General features: G+C 39.8%; 1 pseudogene; it reads right to left on the bottom strand.

The window, feature by feature from the left end:
* Positions 1-65: 65 nt before the first annotated feature.
* Positions 66-16,292, bottom strand: LOC101287770 (dual specificity protein phosphatase 18-like; annotated as a pseudogene).
* Between the last annotated feature and the right edge of the window lie 6,236 nt (positions 16,293-22,528).

Raw genomic sequence — 22,528 nt, 5'->3', positions numbered from 1 at the left:
CTTGGTGTAGGATCAACTGCAGACCCGCACCTCTGACCCCTGGGGCAGGGGCTCGCCAGGATGGCTCACCGTTTGGCTGCCATCAAACCAACCTCTTTCTCATAGACGTTAGGGATCACGTCCATCGGGGAGTTGACGGTGTGTACAGTGTTCTTGCCAAACAGCTGGAACTCCTAGTGGACAAACTGCTCCCCAAAACCGTTGTTGGGCAGGATGAGTGCAGGCGCGGCCTAGTCCCGCCATGGGTGTCTGGCAGGGCCAGGCCTGGTCCTTCGCAAGGCAGCAGAGCTGAGGGCGGCCGAGCGCTGGAGCAGAAACGGCGACTCTGCACAGCAGAGGGCGGCCCTGCTTCATCTCTGGATCGTGGGTGCCCTCAGCAATGGGGCCCAGGAAGTCGCAGAGGCACGAGATGGGTGCATCGGCCACAAGCACCTGCAGCTACTGGGTGTCCTGGTATAAGGTGTTCTCTACCTCCACCGAGACGTTGATGACCATGGTGATCTGGTTGCAGGACAGCCTGAGCTTGTTGCTGGCGGCCACACCGTTGCTGGTGTACAGACTGCTGGTGTTCTGTGAGAGGCCGCTGGCCGAGGGCTGCAGGAACCGAACCAGGAGGGCACCCCGGGTGCGGTCACCAAGGCGGAGGGGCGGCGGCCAGCAAGGAGCAAAGGCTGCATCTTTCTCCTGGGCTGAGTCCACTGAAAACTCTCAACCGTCGGCAGGTGGGCTCCTTTAGGGAGCAGCCACACCAAGAAATCTCGGGGAAAGGGTCCGGGAGAGAAAAGACAGGTCGCGACGTGGGAGCCACAATTCCCGCTGGTCCGGCGCTGCTTTGGTTTCCATGGCAGGCCTGAATGGGCCCTGCCTGGTCTTCGGAGAAAGCCCGGCCTCTGCCTCCCTAACCCGGCACTGTTTGGGCCCCGGCCCACCTGGTTACCCATCCACGATCGCGACAGGCCTCACAGCTACCCCTGTCGAGAAGTCTGCATTGAATTTTGTTGAGCATTATAAATAGTTAGGTGATTCCTCCAAATTTCTTAAGGAGTTTGGAATGCAGTTTACTATCTCTTCTAAGCACAAAGAGAAGAAACCCCATTTAGTCTCCTGTATTAGATATTAAATCCAGAACAAAAACTATTGAGAATGGGAGCGCTTAGCATTGGAATGGATCTTTAAGAAAAAAGCTCTCTCTGGAAAACTTTAGGATGGGACAGACACCAGTTACCTGGGTCATCTCAGTAAGGTCATCTAAACAGCTCTGAGAGCTGGGCCCCAAAAGCCAAATGAAAGACTCTCAAAAAACAATCCAGAAGCACGAGAAAATAATGTCCTCAACTACCTAGAGTATTTTACTGATTTTCCAAGACACATCTGTGTCTCCATAAAAGCAAATACTCACATTGGCTACTTTTTCTCAAGTACCTGGAGAGTTCCCCACTGGCTGTTGCTGTTACTGACAGTTATTTAGGATTCATGATTCACCAGACTGTAGCTTAGAGGCTCTGGAGGGACACTGACCCTGCCAACACCTTGATTTTGGACTTCTGGCCTCCAGAACTGTGAGAGAATAAATTTCTGTTGTTTTAAGCCACCCAGTTTGTGATATTTTGTTACAGCAGCCCTGGGAAACCAATACACCTCTATAGTCTTTTACTCATGAAAGTGTACCTTAACGCAAGCAAACGAGAGGGACAATCTTATAGAAACAACCTTGAATTCACTCTTTTTTTAAAAAAAAGTATTTCCCAAACCTCATTATTTTCAATGTAATCTGTAACAAACAACCTATGATACATTTTGCAACCAATCACAGCACACTGCCTGTACTAGGAACTGCCAATCCCACCCAACAGTTTAATTTTACTGAGGAAATGGAGCTCCCAAGAGGCCAAATGGCTCACCAGCTTAACTATGTATTTATCCTCATACCCACCATGTTCTAGCAAGTTCCTTGAGCACAGGTAGAAAAAGACAACTTGAGGAATGTAGAGGATACCTCATCATTGCTCACATCAGTCCCCAAACTTTGCTCTCTGACTCCAGTTCAAGTCATTTTGTGCACGATGGCTGAATGCTGAAACTTCCATAAGCAATTAGGATCATAACTCTGACTCTGAAGGCTGATAAAGTGATGTATTCAGGCTGCTGTACAAACCAAGAAACAGCTCAGTGTCCTGGGATTAGGATGTGACACAACATCCTGTGTCAGGGCACAGATCTCATGCAGGAGAGGAAGAGTGTCTGTGCTTTGATATTGCCATCAAGAGACTTAGATTTATTATTAAATCCTTATTGGGTAGAAGGATCAATGGTGAATTTATCAAGAAGCCTGCAGTATAATTTTGAAGAGAGTGAGTTCTCTGCACCTCAAATAAAAGTCTAATACAGGCCTCAAGTATAGCCAAGATAAAATGTCAGAAATTTGAACGTAAGAAATTTACGAGTGCAATTAACTAATATCTTTACCCTGAAAATTGTCCTCTTGGTTAGGATGCCCTTCCAACAAGATGACTCTTGCTGACCTAGATTTCTCACCGTAATAGTCCTATTTGCATCCTGCCTAAATGTTAATTTAGTTGTCATCCATGTTTTGGAAAATAATATATCTATTTTTGAGACATAACCAAAAAAGTTATAAGAAACTAATTTCTCTGCCAGTAAATCTAGTCTTCTTAGAAAGAAATTGAAGAATCACATAAGTAATCTAAACATTCAAACAACACCTCCAAGGAGATCCAAATACCCACCAAATAATCTAATACTAGAGTTTGGGTCTAAAACCCTGAGTTAAAGCAGGATAACCTCCCTAAGGCACTAGAAGAGGAAAGAGTCAAGGGCAATGCTGGGAAATGCCAAGGGTCCAGAAAAGCCAGCAGATCTGCCTTCTAGCCAAAGGGATTGCAGTGGTATCTATATGAGAGAAAAGGTTAGGGCCAGGAGCCAGGCAGAAAGAAAGCCAAGAATACAATTGGGAGAAAGCAATTGGGGTCCTTGACAATGGCTTTTAATAAAACTGAAAGGGCCTAAAATGCCAGTGAGTCAAAGTAGATTAAAGACATGATGAGGTATTTTTCTTAATACCCACTGCTGACTTTATTTATAAATTAAACAAGAAGGGAGGGACTTCCCTGGTGGTCTAGTGGTTAAGACTCCGTGCCCCCAATGCAGGGGGCCCAGGTTCCATCCCTGGTCAGGGAACTAGATCCCACATGCATGCCGCAACTGAGAGTCCACATGCTGCAACCAAGACCCCAACTGCCGCAACTAAGACACAGCACAGCCAAATAAATAAAATAAAATATTAAAACAAAAAAAAAACACAAAAAAACAAGAAGGGTGACTTGGTCTATTAAAAAAAATAGGTTTTCTCAAAACCACTTAACTCCTGAGCCAGTCACAGCTCCTATTACCTCTTATAGTCTGTAAATGTGCCTGCCCTGTTCTCAACCCTGAAGCAGTCTGAAGTATACATGTTACCCATTGTAGGATCACTATGATTGATTGGATCAATACTAGACACAGGATTCAAGACCAGGCAATTCATTGTCTAGCCAGCACCCAATTAAAATACTTTCTCAAGAATCTAAACTAAGAGGTATACAACTGTACTCAGTGGGTAGAATGTAATTGAACTAAAGGGACATGTGACTCTGACTTAGCGCACCATTTTGGTGGAGACAGATGTGCAAATAGATGATAACAATCCGCAGAAAGAGAGATTGGAGCAACATAAAGAAAGAGGCACCTGAGAGTGTGTGGTCCAAGAAAGAGTGAGAGGGAGAGATGGGGAAAGTAGCTGCCTTGGTAACGATGGCATAGCAGTCCTAAGTCACAATTTGTATGAAATATCTATAAGGACTTTGTCTCAGTGAAGTTTCTGTATCCTTTTGACAAAAGTCTCGAATTTTGTCAAATTCTCAAAGTTACGTGATTTTGGCTAGAGCAGCACAGTAAGTTTTTCCTCAAATAATACTCCTATTATTACCAGATGGCCCTTAGGTGGGTAGAACTGTCTTCTAGAGAGAAAGACAACTCTGGGAAAAGAGCAGATGCTATGAACAAATTATCAAAAGTGTACTCCAAAAAAAAAATTTGGGACTTCCCTGGTGGTCCAGTGGTTAAGACTCTGTACTCCCAGTGCAGGGGGCCCAGGTTCGATACCTGGTCAGGGAAATAGATCCTGCGTGCAGCAACTAAGAGCCCACATGCCACAACTAAAGATCCCGTGTGCCACAACTAAAGATCCCGTGTGCCACAACTAAAGATCCCGTGTGCCACAACTAAGACCCAGTCCAGCCAAATAAGTAAATATTTTTTAATAAAATAAAAAAATACAAATAAAATTCATGTACATATATACCTCTGCATGTAAAGCAGTATAGAATATTATAGATTCGTTGGTGTTAAATGGGACAAACTTAACTCCTGTTTTTGGGAAAGCTACAATAAGCTTCACCCAGAGGTAACAATTGTTCATAATGATCTCAAATTCCACTGATATACATATCCCTTTTTATTTCTCTTCCTTATCCCTCAAGATAATGAAGACTACTCTGAATGTTACCTGAGGGAAAAGCAGTGATACCTAGATGTTTCTACAAGATGAATTCTAGGTGAAAAAAGTTGAACAAAGTTTAAAAAGAAAGAAAAAGCCAACTTCATCATTTTTACAAATTTTGCCTTCAGTGGAAGGCAAAATTCAAAAGGGAAAATATGCTGTGAAAAGAATATTTTTGATGCTTTTTGCCCAAAATATACAGGATTACATAAAAAGAAGGGGGAGGGGAATAACAAGAAGACCTAGATTATCAGATAGGCACCGCTAGTTCCAGCATGAAGACCCAAACATAGTCACTCTAATAAAATGGTATTTAAATGACACATTCAAACCCATACTCAAAATACAATCATGCCAGCAAAACCAATAGAAAGAATTCACTGTTTTTTATTCAGAGGAGGAAAGAAATCTCTAAAAGAAAATGATGATAAAAAAGCTAGCAACAGCATTCTACACAGAACAGAACAGTCTGGCAGGCTGTCATTTCTGAAGAACCCTGCTCTCAAGATGCTTTAACACAAGGCAGTTCTTTCCAGAGAACCCGGAACACTGTAATGATGATTCAAACCAGGTAAAAAAGAAACAGTAAAAAGAAAGTGCTGAAGTTTTTCAATGTATTCTCATCTTAAAAGACATTTTCTACTACTTCAACAGAAGAGATGCCTTTGTGGTTGATTTTACATGCTTGCCTTAATAGTTTCTTTTGTGAATGGAAAAAGGCTTCAAATTATTGCAGTAAAGACTATAATAGCAGTATGTCCAGAAAGAACTAAGACTTACAAACAGACCATTCTATAAAAAATGCTGTTTGGGGCTTCCCTGGTGGCGCAGTGGTTGAGAGTCCGCCTGCGGATGCAGGGGACGCAGGTTCGTGCCCCGGTCCGGGAAGATCCCACATAACGCGGAGCGGCTGGGCCCGTGAGCCATGGCCGCTGAGCCTGCGCGTCCAGAGCCTGTGCTCCGCAACAGGAGAGGCCACAACAGTGAGAGGTCTGCGTACCGAAAAAAAAAAAAAAAAAATGCTGTTTGTATCAACTCTGGTTACCAGAATTCTTAGGGTAATGGGTAGAAAGTGTCCATTCATTATGGGTATCTATACATAAATATATCTGGATGGCATATTTAACTCTGAAACAGAAGATGACAAAAGATTTTTGGGGAAGGATAAGTCCAAATGGTGAAATGGAAATCATGTATACAGTATTTAATGGGTAAGTCCATGTACTATGATGATTAAGATCTCAAAGCAGAACAATTTAGTTGAGTAATGGCTCCACTACATACCAGTTATGTAATCTTGGGCAAAGTAGTTAACCTCTCCAGGTCCTCATCTATAACATCAACATAAGAAGACCTATCTCATAGAGTTCTTTGGAAAATTTCGTAAACAAACACATAAATCACTTAACACAGAGCCTGAGTCACAGTAAGTACTGAATAAGTCAATGTGATGATGATTATGATGATGATGACAATGACAATGACAACATCAGTTTCAAGTGCCTCCTCATTATGGATCCAATAATGTTCTATGTGACCTGTGTGTCTTCTCAGGTCCAGTCCAAGCATTTTTTGTCCCCATGCTCTCATTATCCTACTTATCATTCTCTGTGTTTCCCTAGTCTTTTCCAATGATTTTAGATGTGGGGAGGCCATTTTCTTATTTCAGGTTCCCAGTAGTTCTTCTGAGTCTTTGAAACTACAAATACATAAAGTTCTCTTTAGAATCTTTACAAATAGTTTTTCTTCCTTTATCATTACCTTTAAATGTGACCTGCTCACTTTATTTACTAGTATAGGAATGGCATATGTTTGTCTCTCTGAGGCTGCAGTTCTTTAAACTCAACACCACTCTCTCGTGTTCTTTGGCATGCCTGTACTTTAGCAGGCAGTCACATTCCAATTGGATTCCAACTGAAAACAAATTCCCTAAGTGTGCAAAAAAAAAAAAGATACTCCCTTTATAACACCATTAAACATTATTCCTGACTATTTATGTCATGGCTACTATTGTTCATCCTACACTAGCCAAGTATTGGACTCAAACAGTGAATAAGAAATGCTTGTTAAACTAAATTGGATTATAATGATACCATGGAGCAGCAATGTTTCTGGGAGCCTTTGGACAATCTGTTTCAGCCTACTGAGGCCATGGCCATTGCTGTATGATGAGGCTTCCTTCATCTGGGAACAACTAGACATGAAAAACACTCAGTAGAAGATGATGATGCCACTGGTTTAGGATGGTCTATTCTCACAAGTTATGGGAAATGGAGGAAACAAAAACATGAGGAATTCTTCAGTCTTACATCTTATTCTATCTAATATCACATGAATTTTTGCATGTTTGCTGCCCTGTAATTATTCTATTCATGAAAAAATTTAAGCCTGTCTCTCTGCCCAAATAAGAAAGTAAATGTTTTCATGTAGTGTTGGCATTTCACATCATCTTGGTTTAAAAAGAGGAGGCAGGTCAATTGGCCACCAAGGTAATAATCTTGAGGTCATGCCTATGAAGCTTAACCATGAGTGAACCATGAATGTGGTCCCCAATATTCTGATGTATAAATTATTCAAGGAAAGAGAAGTCACCAGCTAATGGGTGAAAAACCAGTGTGGGTAAGACCCAGTGATTCCTTAATATTATATTCTAGGCAGAAAATAAAACAGAATTTGTTGGGAAAAGAAAAACTACCTATTTTGTCAATATTTGTGATTCTTGTTTTATACACAGCTTAGTCATTTGCCTCTGCTCAGAGAGTTTGGAAGCCACCCTTATAAAGGACCTAGAAAACTACAATGCATACTCTTAACCTGATCTTTGACAAAGATGGCAGAAGGAGACCAGGACAGTGGACCCACGCCAGAAGGTCAACAGTTCTCAGGACATCTTATCTGACTGAACAGGTGAGGTGGGACCAGTCAGAGCACCTCATGTTCCATACCATGAGCAAACTGAGTACAACAACATTTCTGATCTGACCTAGTAAGCAGACAACACCCCAGATAATGGGTTGTTGAACAGTTTAGAAAGAAAACACTATCCAGTGTCCATGAAAATAATAAAAGAGTTAAATTCAGTAAAGAAAAAAAAAAAAACTACTACAAATCTATGTTGCATCCATAGCCTGGATAACCAGGGGGAAAGCTGCTATGTTGAAATCCAAACCACTGCCTAAATATACTTCCAAGTGCATAAGTAGTTTGATTGTCCCTTACCAGTCTTTACAGGTCACTGTACTGTTTTATTGTCTATAAAGTGAGTTACACTAGATGATATATTTTATATATACACACACACACACACACACACACACATATATGTATGTATATATGTAATTTTATATATATATATATACACACATATATATGTAATTATATTATATTATATGCCTGGAGAATTACAATTGGTTAGTTTCTCAGAATTTACAAAAAGACTGCTATAATCTTTCAGGAAACTTCTTTTATTGGCTGGCTATTGCTACAAAATTGCTGTATGTCAATCAACTACAAAGTCTTAATGACATACAGCAAATATTTTTCACACTTCTGAGGGGTTCTGCTGATCTAGGCTAAACGTAGCTGATCTTGGCCGGACCACTCACTCATACATGTGTTTTTAGGTTGGCTCTGCACCATGTGACTTCATCCTTCTCATGGGACCACTGAACTAACCCGGGCATGACCTTCTCATGGTGATGGCAGAAATAAGAGTGAAAGTGCATTAAGCAAAATCTTTAAAGGGCTAAGCTCAGAAGTGGCACTCTGGCATTTCAACCACATTTATTGTCAAAGAAAGTCACATGACAAAGCCCAGAGTCAGAGCAGAAGGGTACTGCAAATTTACATGACAAAGAGGAGTGAAGGATTGGAGTCACTATTTAATCTACCACAAATCCACCATTAGGCAAGAATTATTCATGCTCCTCCTATCCCCCACCTGGGAATGGTGGGGGTCCACCATCCCAAGACCCCCAAAAGTTTTATCTAACACAACATCAGGTTTGAATAACTTATAATAGATGTTCATGCAAGTCCTCCTGATCCAGAAACCTATGAATGAAGAAGGCAATATAGCTGCCTCAAAAACACACAGCATACAATGTTGGAACAAGGACAGGATAATCACAATAAACATTCCAATTCAAGGAGGAGGAAAATGAAAGGCAAATAACAGTTACTGGTATGTAGCAAGTCTGAAAGTCTGCTGGGAAAATGTTTCCAGGTCCCTCCACTTTAGGAGTCGTAAATAGTCCTTGATTTGACCCTGGTTATATTTCCCAAAAGTAACTCCCCAGTTCACTTTATTCATGGATCTTGGCTTCACTTTCTAGGATGTCCTTCCTTTCCATCATCCTCTTTGGTCACTTCTAAAGAGCTCAATAGAAAATATGTTCTTTGAGAAAAAATTTTAGCCTGTTTTCTGGATACAAAACATTAAGGGCTCAGAAGCCTTTTAACATTTTGTACTGCTCATTCCCTACTAGACCAGGCAGATGGCACTTCGGCCCATACAGTCTTCTCAAAAATTTTGCTGGTTTCCAGTGTATTTCATTCATTTTACTCCCTGTGCCCAAAGCCATTCTTTGAGAACAATTGTTCTATTTGTCTCACTATCCCTAGACTTTGAAAGAACTACTGTATCAGACTGTTGTGGACCTTGACCTTAAGATTCCTACAAACACTTGTGTGCAACAGAGAGCACATATTAGATTTCATCCTGATTCTTTCAGAAGTCAACAAAAAATCATATAGCCCCTTCTTTGACTTGGACTTTACTCTGAAACCATCACTTACTAGCAGCACCCCAAGTTTGACCTTTACCCCAGCCCAGACTTTACCTTACTCTAAGAATCTGTTACTGACTATAGAAGCTGGAGAAGAGAAACAATTTTATGTTCCAATTCATTAAGTCCTGGGCTCTCGATTTTTCCGATAAATTCTGCTTGCAAATGGCCAGTTCTTTTGAGTTCTTCCTTTCTTGTACTACCTTATATGCAGCTAAAGAGAAGCAGCTGATGTTTTCAAATTTTCACTGGGAGATCTCCTTGCCCAAATCCAAAGTTTGTTTAAGTACATTTTCTGTCTTCCAAGAAACCACAAGTGACCATTTCACCAAATGGGTTACCATTTTTTCAGTCTCCTATAATAGTTTCTTCACCATTTTTTCAAACTCCCACCATCAACTAGCCCTAAAAATAATGCTATGTATTTCAGGTGTTTATTAAAACAACATCCCATTTCTGTATACCAATTTTTGTTTCAATTCCCTTTGGTTGTAATATCAAATGACCTAAAAATATACTAGCTTCATATATATGACAAAATAACATTTAGAGATATATTTGAAAAGATCATAATTGAAAACTTTCCAAAATTGATGAAAAGTATCAATCTACAGAACTTTTAAGCTCCAGGATCCCCAAGGCAGGATAAACACAAACATCACACCTTTTCAAACACAATAAAAGACAAAGATAAGTAGTAAATTTTAAAATTAGATTTTCTGCTTTTAAGCAGAAGGGAGGAAGAAGAAGAAGAAGAAGAGGAAGGGGAGGAAGGATGATAAGGGGGGTAAGAGGAGGAAGAGGAGGAGAAGAAGACATTATATACAGGGTAAAATCCATATAAATAACAACCAACATGTTACCTGAAACAAGGAAGAACATAGGGCAATGCAACATCTTTAAAGTGACAAATCAACAAAAACACTCAGCCTAGAATTCTATATCAGGAGAAAATATCCTTTAAAAAGAAGGTGCGGCTTCCCTGGTGGCACAGTGGTTGAGAGTCTGCCTGCCAACGCAGGGGACACGGGGTTGTGCCCCGGTCCAGAAGGATCCCACATGCCGCAGAGCAGCTAGGCCTGTGAGCCATGGCCGCTGAGCCTGTGCATCCGGAGCCTGCGCTCTGCAACGGGAGAGGCCACAACAGTGAGAGGCCCGCGTACCAAAAAAAAAAAGAAGGTGAAATAAAGACATTTTCGGAGTGACTACGGCAGCAAGAATTAGTCTTCTGTACTACAAGAAGTGCTAAAATTTCTTTCAGGTTAAAAAGAAATTATAACCAGATATAACCTTAAATCTGAAGGAAAATGTAAAGGCCAGAGCCAAGTGTGTGTGTATATGTGTGTATTATTAATTTTTTTAAATAAATTGCTTTAAAAAATATCAACAAAGTATTATGAAAATTATCACATATCTGGAAGTTAAATATAAGACAACAAAAACAAATGGGTGGGGGGAGGCTTTTAAGGTTCTTATACTCTTCATAAGGTAGGATAATATCATTTGAAGGTAGACTGCAATAACTTAGATCACATTGTAAACTCTGGGATAGAGCACCCCATAAAATATTCAAAAATGTATAGCTAAAAGTCAATACATGAAATAAAATATAATAATAAAATATGAATTCACCCAAAGAAGGCCAGAAAGAGGTAATAGAGGAATAAAGAACTCCATAGGTGAGTTGTACCAGATATTAAAAAATAATAATACCAATCTTACATAAACCCTTTTAGGAAATAGGGCATGAAGAAATGTACCCCAAGTTTTGATTACAAAAACCTGTAAAGAACATTTACAAGAAAGCTACAGACTAATACGCATCATGACCACAAAAGTCCTGAGCAAAATACTAGTAAATTGAATCCAGAAATACTAAAAAATAATAATAATAAACCATGACCAAGTGATATTTTTTCCCAGGAATACAAAGTCGATTTGACTTTCAAAAATCAATGGACTGAATTTCTGATTTTAGCTCCAATATATAAAGAGCTTGAAAGTCATCTCTCCAGTTCTTCTAAAAGAAAAAAAGCTGAATGAATTAAAAATCAACATCTCTTCTAGGATCCATCAGAGAACTGAGGTCACAGGGCAGATCACTGCCCTGAAAACTGGCAAGACATGTGAAAACAGAGGATCACAGTTCACCACAATCAAAATCCACTGGAGCTATAAAGTTATAAAGTGAAAGGAACACTTAAACAGTAATTGAAATTGCTGGAGACTGAGTATGAACTCGCTTGAGAGTTAAAAAAAGAACTCTAAAGATACAGTCTTAGGGGGGACTCCTACACTGCTGTGAGTTTTACATGTAGGCACCCCACCAGGTTTTCCCAGTGAAGACTTGAGAAAAATAGCCTCTGCTCCCAGGTGGGTGGGGGCAGGGAGTGAAGGGAGGGGGAAGAAGTAACCATTTTGAAATAAGCCTGGAGCATTCTGTTCTCCATAACAAAGGGTAGCCCTCAAGGAAAGCTATTTTACCAGAACCTGATCTGACCTATCAGAAGGGCAGTTAGACAGCTCCGGTCCCCTCTAGCCTTCCTGTCTCACCTAAGAGCAGAAAAAAAAAGAGCTAAGAAACTTTCCTGATGGTCATACTTCAGGGACTCAGGCCCACTAAAATACTAAGATTTAATCATAAGATTATAGAATGGTTTCCCTCCCCTGTACCTTACTACCACATTAACAAGGCTCCAGTATAATAACAGTGGATTACCACTGAGGGAGGTACAAGGCAGAGACTCAATTTAAGAAAGGGTTTCTAGGGAAACCCAAAAGCCATAGGGAAGACAAAACCAAGGATACTAGAGGAAACTGAACCTCTGCCATGCACAGCTATAGGAAACATTAAACATAGCCTAACTCCTAGCCAGATAAAACATAAAATCTCACACTAAACTTATGTTTATCTCAGTTCCTATTACCCAATACATCATGTCAAGCTTTCAAAAAAAAAGTACAAAGCATGTTAAAAGGCAAGAAAAAAACTCAGTCTGAAGAGACAAAGCAGGTGTCAGAACCTGACTCAGACATGGTAGAGATGCTGGAATTATTGGACCAGAAATTTTAAATAACTATGATTAATAAGCTAAGGGCTCTAATGGAAAAAGTGGACAACATGCATGAACAGATGGGTAATGTAATTAGAAAGACGAATAAGAAAGAATTAAAACAAAAGGCTAGAAACCAAAACCACTGTAACAGAAATTAAGAATGCCTTCCATGGTATCAACAGTAGACTAGACACAGCTGAGGAAAGAGTTGGTGAAATTAAAGAAATACCAGTAGAAATTCCCAAACTTAAATGAAAAGAGAAAAAATATTTTAATGTGGAACAGAATGTCCAAGAACTATGGGTCAATTACAAAAGGTGTAGCATATACGTACTGGGAAGAAGGAAAAGAAACAGAGATGGAGCAGAAGAAATATTTGAATTAACTATGGCTGAGAATTTTCCAAAATTAATGACAGATACCAAACTACAGATCCAGGAATCACAGAACACCAAGCAGGATTAATACCCCCAAAATCTACATTTAAGTATATCATATTCAAACCATGGAAAATGAAAGACAAGGAGAAAATCTTGAAAGAAACCAAATGGGGAAAAAAAATCACCTTACCTATAGAGAATCAAGAATATGAATTACAGGGCTTCCCTGGTGGCGCAGTGGTTGAGAGTCCGCCTGCTGATGCAGGGGACACAGGTTCGTGCCCCGGTCCGGGAAGATCCCACATGCCGCGGAGCGGCTGGGCCCGTGAGCCATGGCTGCTGAGCCTGCGCGTCCGAAGCCTGTGCTCCACAACGGGAGAGGCCACAACAGTGAGAGGCCCGCGTACCGCAAAAAAAAAAAAAAAAAAAAAGGAATATGAATTACATCAGACTTCTCTCCAGAAACTATCCGAGCAAGAAGAGAGTGGAATTAAACATTTAAAGTGTTGAAAGGAAAAAAATCCACAGAATTCTGTATCTGCTGAAATTATCCTTCAAAAGTGAAAAGAGAAATTAGGACTTTCTCAGACAAACAAAACCTGAGGGAAGTTGTTGCCAACAGAACTGCCTTGCAAGAAATGTTAAAAGTAATGTTATTTGAAAGTTGACTTAGGGGATCCCCTGGTGGTCCAGTGGTTAGGACTCCATGCTCTCACTGCCAAGGGCCCAGGTTCAATCCCTGGTCAGGGAGTTAAAATCCCACAAGCCACATAGTGTGGCCAAAAAAACAGAAACAAAAGCCAAAAAAAAAAAAAAGTGGACTTAGATTATACTGCAAACTCTAGAGCAGTCACCAAAAGAACATTGCTGGTGGGAATGTAAAATGGTGTAGCCAGTATGAAAAAGTTCGCCATTTCCTCAAAAACTTGATCATACAGTTACTATATAACCCAGCAATTCCAGTCCTAGGTATCCAAGAGAAATAAAAACATAAGTTCACACAAAAGCTTGTATATGAATGCTCACAAGAGAAGCATTTATAATAGCCAAAATGTGGAAACAATTCAAAATAGACATCAACAGTGAATGGATTTAAAAAGAAAATGTGGTATATGCAATGGAATATTATTTGACTATGAAAAGGAATTAACTACTAATACATGCTACAACATGAGTGAACCTTTAAAATATGCTAAGTTAAAGAAACCAGACACAAAAGATCACATATTACATGATTCCATTTACATGAACTGTTCAGAATAGGCAAATCTATAGAGACAGAAAGTAGACTAGTAGCTGCCAGGGGCTTGGAGGGAAGGAGAACTGGGGAATGACTGCCTAATGTGTACAGAGTTTCTACTTGGGATGATGAAAATGTTCCAGAATTAGACAGTGGTAATGTTTGCACAACATTGTGAATATAATAAAAACCATTGAATTGTAAACTGAATTGTGCAGTATATATTTCCAGCTACTTTTGAAAAGCAATGTAATTAATATTTATAGAATAAAGAAGAAAAGCTATATGATCTTATTAGACACAGAAAAAGCACTTGATAAAGTCAGTACTCATTCATAATAAAAATTCTCAGAAAACTAGGAATAAAGGGACCTACCACAACCTCATAAGGAAATCTATGACAAACCAACAGTTAACATAATATTTGATAGTGAAAGAGGGAAAACTTTTCTTCCTAAATCCAGGAACAAGCAAGGATGTTCTCACTCACTGTTATTCAACATTGTGCTGGAGGCCCTAATAAGGGATAATAAGGCAAAAGAAAAAGAAAGGAAGGAAGGGAGAATGGCATGCAGACTGGCAAGGATAAGAAACATAAGAAACAGAAATCATGGAATATCATTGTGACTTGAAGATAGCTCAGTATTTCTTAGACAGGACACAGGAAGAAATAAGTGTAAGAGAAAAATAATTGAAAATTTGGAATTTATCAAAATTTAAAAATTCTACTCATCTAAAGATACAATTAAAGAAAATGAATAGGCAAACCACAGAATATGAGAAAAGATTCAAGAGCATATACCAGATAACTGTTATCTTGGGTATATAAAAAATTTCTTACAAACAAAAATAAAAGACAACCCAATGAAAACATGTTCAACATCATTAGTCACCAGAAAAATCAAACTTTGAAAAATGGTCTGGGGGGAGTTCCCTGGCAGTTCAGTGGTTAGGACTCTGCACTTCAACTGCAGGGGGCATGGATTCGATCCCTGATTGGGGAACTAAGATTCCACAAGCTGCCTGGCATGGCCAAAAAAAAAGAAAAGAAAAGAAAAGAAAGAAAAGAAAAATGGTCTGGCAGCTTCCTATAAAACTATACCTCTTATTTATGACCCAGCAATTCTAGTCTTTAGTATCTACCCAAATAAACAAGAATGTTATTCAAATTTTATCCTTAGCAACTTCGTTCAAATGAGATAAAAAGGAAACTAAATGTCCATCAACAGAAAAATGGATGAACAAATTATGGTGTAATCACACAATGGAATACTATAATACACAATGGAATGGAATAAAAAAGAACAAAACAGTGATACATGCAACAAATGGATGAATACCAAAAGGAGTATGCTGAATGAAAGAAGACCTAAAAGAGCTCATAATTTATATTTTATGAACTTATATGAATTTTTTAATAAAATGAGCAAAATTAATTTATGGTAGAAAACATCAGAACACTGGTTGCCTCTGGTGGGTGGTGACAGGAATTGACTAGGAAGGAGCAGAAGGCAACTTTCTGGGACAATGAAAATATTTATACCTTAACAGGTTTGAGTGACAGTAACTTTAATATACGGATCAATCCCCTTACATGTCACCAATCTCTCAGTACCAACTTCACCACTCCTACACTGGTGCAATCACACGCCTCTACCCATTCAAACACCCCAGGCTGAGCCACCCCCACCTCCCCACAACGTGGACAACCTTCTCAGCCCACTCTGCCTCCAACACGCTGCTCTGGGCCACTGCGGCTCACCAACACGTGCCTGCCTCATTCAGCACCATCTAGGGACTTTAGGGGGAAGGGCTGTTCTTTTACATTGGAAAAGACCCTTCCGTTTCATTTGAGCCTTCAAAGACACTATGATGTAGGCAAGGTATGTCATTTTAACCCATTTTACAGGGTACAAAAAGTTTAAAATCTTCTCCCAAGTTCCTTATTGGTAGGTGGGCACAGTCCAGGATATCAGACCCTTACTCTAATGTTGCTTCTACCAGCCTTAGAGTGAAGTCCTCATCCGTACCTCTAATCCCTAAATCTTGCTTTCAGAACCAGGGGATTCGGAGAACAGAGAAGCAGGCAGAATAACAAAATGCAACCTGCCAACAGCCTCTGTGGTTAAGGTGAGAACCACCATAACACACCTCTCATTCAGTTGTACAATCTGTTCCTGCAAAATAATCAGCCAAACCAGGATACTTACCTTCATGTGCTTCTGATGCATACCCCACGTGCCAGGCCCTCCGGTTCACTTCCCCAGTCATTCTCATAAGACGAAGAGTTAGATTAGATTCCTATGCCTGCCCTAACAAATTACCACAAATTTGGTGGCTTAAAAGAACAGAAATCCAAAATCGGTTTCAATGTGTTTTTAAGCAGGGCCTCGCTCCCTCCAGAGGCTCTATGTAAGAATCCATTCTTTCCTTTTCCAGCTTCTAGAGCTGCATTTCTTGGTTCATGACCCCTTTCTCCATCTTCGAAGGCAGCAGAGTAGTATCTTCACATCTTTCTCTGCTTCCATCGGCCACATCATCTTCTGCCTCAGTGTCAAATCTCTGCTCTGTTTTCACATCACTTCCTCCTCTATCATAAAATCTCCCTCTGCCTTCCTCTTATAAAGACACCTGTGGACTTTTAGGTCCATAATCTTCCATCTCAAAATCCTTAAACACATCTACAAAATCCCTTTTGCTCCATGTTCCAGAGATTAAAACCTGGATGTGCTTGGGGACCATTATCCAGACAACCACAGGGACCAGTGGAGACTTACCTCCTTCAGAGGCAAGCACTAAGCACATTCCTATTCAGAAGTGGTGTGGGGAGGGTTAGAATAAAGTTGATTTATTTTTCTAGTCATGGTTAAGATAATGCTACCAGCTAAGGCATTTCAAACATTTTAGAGAATATCATCCTGTTCTTTCTGTTTTCCACAAAAGAATTGTTTGTTGAAATTTACCATCTAATTTTCAACAGCCTCTTTCACTCAAGTATCTTTTCCATCTCCAGTTGATGCACAGAGCCAGGGAAATCTCATAGAAATGAAAATGGTTGGTGAAAACTAAACATATTTTCCCTTAAAATGCAGTTTGAAATATTTGTCCATGGAGTTTCACCCAAAGAAACAATTATTTTAAGCATGAAATTGAATGTTAACATTCTGAATATGAATGAACTCTCTCTGTCTCCCTTGGTCTTTGTCTTCAGGGAGGTGGGGGAAGGTACCACAAAAGCACAGAAATATGCAATGTTTTTAGTTGTTCCTAATTTTTATTATTGTTTTATTTTATTTATATTTTATTTTAGAAAGTTTCAAATTAATACAAAAGCAGAAAAAATAATATAACTCCGTGTATCCATCACCAGCTTCCACAGTTTCCAACACTCTGACACTACCATTCCATATACTTCCCACCAATTTTTTTTTCTGGATTATTTTCAAGCATATCCCAGACATCATAAAAATTTCTCCTTAAATGTTAGCTTTTATCACTAAATATTAGACCTTTTTAAAAATACATATAACCAGGCTTCCCTGGTGGCGCAGTGGTTGAGAGTCCGCCTGCCGATGCAGGGGACACGGGTTCATGCCCCGGTCCGGGAGGATCCCACATGCCGCGGAGCAGCTGGGCCCGTGAGCCATGGCCGCTGAGCCTGCGCGTCCAGAGCCTGTGCTCTGCAACGGGAGAGGCCACAACAGTGAGAGGCCCGCGTACCGCAAAAAAAAAAAAAAAGTATATATATATATACACATATATATATATATATAACCACTACATCAATAACACATTCAGCAGAATTCACAATAATTTATTGATAGCTTTCAATACCACTCAGTCTTCAGTTACCACCACTTGTTTCACAAATACATTTTAACAGGTGGCTTTTTCAAACCAGAATCCAAATAAGGTTATTATTGTTTTTAAAATCTTTACTGTATCTACAGTTATTTTTCCTTTATAATTCTGTTATTTCTTCCTATATTTTTGGATTGGCCTTGCCAAAGGTCTACCAGCTTTGGTTTTGTTAATCTTCACTATTATTTTTTGTGGCTGTAGTCCTTTTTTTTAACTGTGCTAAAATCTACTATCCTAACCATTTTAAGTGTACAATTCCATGATATTAAGTACATTCACAGTGTTGTGCAACCATTACCACTACCAATTTCCAGAACTTAGAAATGAGCAATTTTATAAGGAGACCCAAGAGAGTGACTTTAGCTCTTCATGACAACTTCTATCCTGAAGAATAGGTTAAATGCAGAGTTCAGAAGAGATATTTACAAATATTTCATTAGCAGTTTCCAATTTCATGCCAATTTTTAAAGCTCTGACCTAGATCACAGTTAGGTAGCTTTAACTTGCATTCAATAAATGTCATTTATAGGAAGGATATATAACTGTATTAAATCCTCTTCCAAATAAACTGTCAGGGTCCCACCTACTAGGTATTGATCTTTTATATTCAACACCCCATCAAACAGCATCACATAGTAAATGAAATTGCTGATTTCATCCCAGGGTTCATAGAATTATAAAACCGTTTCTAAAGTCTAATTCACTAATGAACGGCATCTCAATTTATAAGCTCTGGTTTACTCTTTGAAATGTTTGCACCCATCAACAGTCACAACCTCACTGAGCCACTTTCCCTCCTATTAATTAGAAGAGGTACAAACAATTCTTAGGAGAATAACTAGCAAGCTGTTGGCAAGCTTCTTTGAAAATGTATTGGGATTAAAGCAATTAGCAAAAGTGTAACCTGATTAAAACAATTGGTAAATTGAAGAGAACCTCAGTGATACAATTTGCTCCTCTATTCTACTGGCAAGACATTGAAATAAAATGTGATATATGTATTTTTAACTAAGTATTCATCCAGGAAAATCCAAGGGATAAGAAAGCAGACATCCTGAACATTGCATGGGATATGCCACATGAGATTTGGTTTATGGCATCACAACTCACCGTCTTAGAAAATGTGAGAGATCCAGTCAGTGATGGAGAGGCCACTAAGTACTCTGAGGCATGGGTCTCCATTATAATGAGATTCATTTCTGATGGAAAAAATTCATAGAATTGAAGAAGTGAGGAAAGGGGAAGAAGTAATCCTATTTTTATGTCTCATCCAAATATGTAGATAACACTGGAAAACCTGCATGGGGAATAAGGTATGAAATTACTTTCACAGTATATGAACATCATGGTCACTGCTAGACTGTCATAATATTCTTTAAGGGATGTCTTATTCCAGGACTTTAGATTTCAGCTCTTGGCTGATAGCAGCCTACAAAACATCAGCATGAATTAAACATGGAAGGTTCACAAAACTCTAAATAAAACAAGGGAAGGTTGTTAAAGTTTGGCTTCTTAGAGGTACAGTTAAAATAAGACATGATAGAAAATCCTTCTGAGAGACAAAGGAAGCAGTTTTACAAGGAGTAAACAAAGATGATGCAAATGTAATTATCTTAACTAAATAGGAATAAGCGAAAATGGATGGCTGAGCAATTTTACTTCTGCAACTGATTTTCTTGATTTGTAGAAGGAAAAAGAAAACCAGCTCCAGAGCCAATGCTTTAACCATTCATTCATGGAAAATGTGAGTGTCTACCATGCTCTGGCAGTAGGCTAGATGCTAGGGATACAACGGGGAAAAAAAACATGTTCCCATCTTCATGAAGCTTGCATCCTGGCAGAAGAGATGATAAATAAGTAGATACTTTTTTAAAATAGTAAGTTGGACAGAAGCACATAAAACAAATAATTATAGCAGTTTTAGCAGAAACAAGAACATGCCAGAGGAGACATGAGCGGTGACTCTCTAGTCACTAATTATTATGCATGTGTCTTCACTTACTGGGGGGCAGTTTTTCACAAGAGTCAGCCAAACCCCCACAGACTCATTTCATTAATGATGCTTGTTATGGTTGCAAATTAAAATGAGACAATAATCGTGTGTGTCAAGCACTCAGGAAGCTGAGCTGTATTGGAAGCCTCCCTAGCTATGACAAAGGGTGAGATCCAAACAATCTATTTTTACAAAAACACATATATGTAGGCACATTCAGAGAAGACAAGGAAGTGCAATATATGCAACCTAACTCTGCATTGTGCTACAAGACAGAAATGGCTCTAGAAAATGTGTCCCTAACACAGCAATTTTTTTTTTTTTTTTCTCTTGCGGTACGCGGGCCTTTCACTGCTGTGGCCTCTCCCGTTGCGGAACACAGGCTCTGGACGCGCAGGCTCAGCGGCCATGGCTCACGGGCCCAGCCTCTCCGCGGCACGTGGGATCCTCCTGGACCGGGGCACGAACCCGCGTCCCCCGCATAGGCAGGCGGACTCTCAACCACTGCACCACCAGGGAAGCCCACACAGCAATTTTTATTCCTTACTTGGCCAGTTGCGCTCTCCTGTGCTCTTCATCTCATTACAGTGAACAAAGCAGTCGACGTCGAGCTCCAGCTTCCCCACCACACTCCTCCCTGATCAAGTCCTGATTGGTGTGGGTTAAGGAAGCCTCCATTCTCTGCCCAGCCCATTCCCTCAGCCTATAAATACTTATCCTGAAGACTGAAAGTCCCGCCCAACATCCTCCTTTGGAGTTAGACATTGAGAGCCTCAGTTCATGCTATACAGGTCCACCTGAGCCATTACCTGACTGCATATGAGAATCACCTGAAAGGCTTATAGAATTTTTTTTTTTTTTTTTTTTTTTTGGTGTCACAGATTATGATTTAATTGGTTGGAACAGAGCTCAGCATGGATACATTTGAAAAGCTACCCAGATGTTTCTCATGTTGCAGCCAGGGCTAGGAACCACTGTGCTAATGCTTTAGTATAAATTAGTTTGTCCCTTTAAATAAGAGGCCGAAGAGAAGAGAACCCATTTCACCAGGAGGGGACAGATAGGCAGGGAATAAGCAGAGTACCAACCTCTGGAATGGGTGCAAAAGTGGAGAGCCTTGAGGAGCCAGGGGTCATGAAAAGACACAGGGAACATTGGAGGAAGCACAAAATATCTGCGCCTCTGAACAAGACCTCAATGAGATTATATGTTCTTCATCTCTGGAGCGTGGGTTGTGGGATTAAAGAGGGCTGATCCTGGGGAGGAGCTGTGTAATGGAAAAGCTCAGTTCTCCTGTGTTTCTCCTTTACTCTTCCCATTACTACCACACAACACTTCTGACACCAGGGGTGTGGGGGTTTTCCCACACCAAGCAATTCTCTGTGACACCAACTGAGTGTCCTATGGTTTAACTCAATTTTGACGCTACCTACCTGGAGACAACGTAAGATCCCACAGTTACGGGCTCAGTCAGGACAACCACCCACTTCAGATGCCAATCACAAGTAGTGAGCCCCCAGGTTACCCACAGTTTCTGTCCCACTTGGCTACAAATCCAAGGTTCCCATGACCTCCTCTACCTTGGATTCAATTATTTGCCAGAACTGGCTACAGAACTCAAGGAAACACTTACTTACATTTACCGGTTTATTGTACAATAAAGGATATGAGGAAGAATACAGATGAACAGCCAGATGAAGATCAGGTACACAGGGTGAGGTGTGAAAAGGTCCCAACCGCGGGAGCTTCCGCCTCCACAGAGCTGGGGTGTCTCACCCTCCTGGTACGTGGATATGTTCAACCTGGAAACCCTCTGAACCCTGTACACAAACATTTGATATTTTAGACATATTATTCTTAAAGGGAAACTTCAAAGCAGAAAAGGCATTAATTGCCCTATCAACCGTCTTGATCTTTGTTTTGTAACAAATATTTCAAAGAAAAGTTTTTGTTCATTGCACATCGATATTGTCGAAGAGTGCATCCCAAAACATCTTTCTATTGAGTGTTAGCATACACGTTGCTTCTGATAAGCTCATTTTCATTCATGCTTTGATTTTGGGTTTGACATTGAAATTGATATTGCTCTTGCTAATACAGATCTTAGATCATTTGTGATTGTATGTCAGAGTATTCCACATAAATATACACATCTTTTCTGTTAAGGTGTTTATAATTTTAGATACCAGAAAACACCAGCAAACATTTTTGGGTATATTCTAATAGCCTGAAATTCAGATCTTCTAGAAAAATTAGCAGCACTACCAGAAATCATGTGTCAAAACTGCCAATTTAAGAACTATTTTACCTACAAAACTTATTTCTTGGAACACCACTCATATAATTTGCACATAGTATATAATGCATGTAAACTTATGAATATTAATATCTCTTTTATTTATAAAAATGACTCACTATGAAAAGCAGACAAGGCCACAAACACCCAGTTATGTCATCAGCTCTAAGACTGAATGATTATATCATGACCACTGCCCTCCTATGTGCTCCTGTACCAGTTCCCAGAAATGTCAAACTTAACTTTCGACTTCACATGTCAGGTTTCCTGTTCTTGCTTTTAACTTGACTTCAGTGAATTCCTTCAAACCAGTAATAACTCTATATTGATTGTTAAGCTTTAATTCCTTCAGGATCT

Source organism: Orcinus orca, chromosome 14 (genome assembly GCF_937001465.1).
Source record: "Orcinus orca chromosome 14, mOrcOrc1.1, whole genome shotgun sequence".
Classification (NCBI taxonomy): domain Eukaryota; kingdom Metazoa; phylum Chordata; class Mammalia; order Artiodactyla; family Delphinidae; genus Orcinus; species Orcinus orca.
This window is presented reverse-complemented; position numbering and strand designations above follow the sequence as displayed.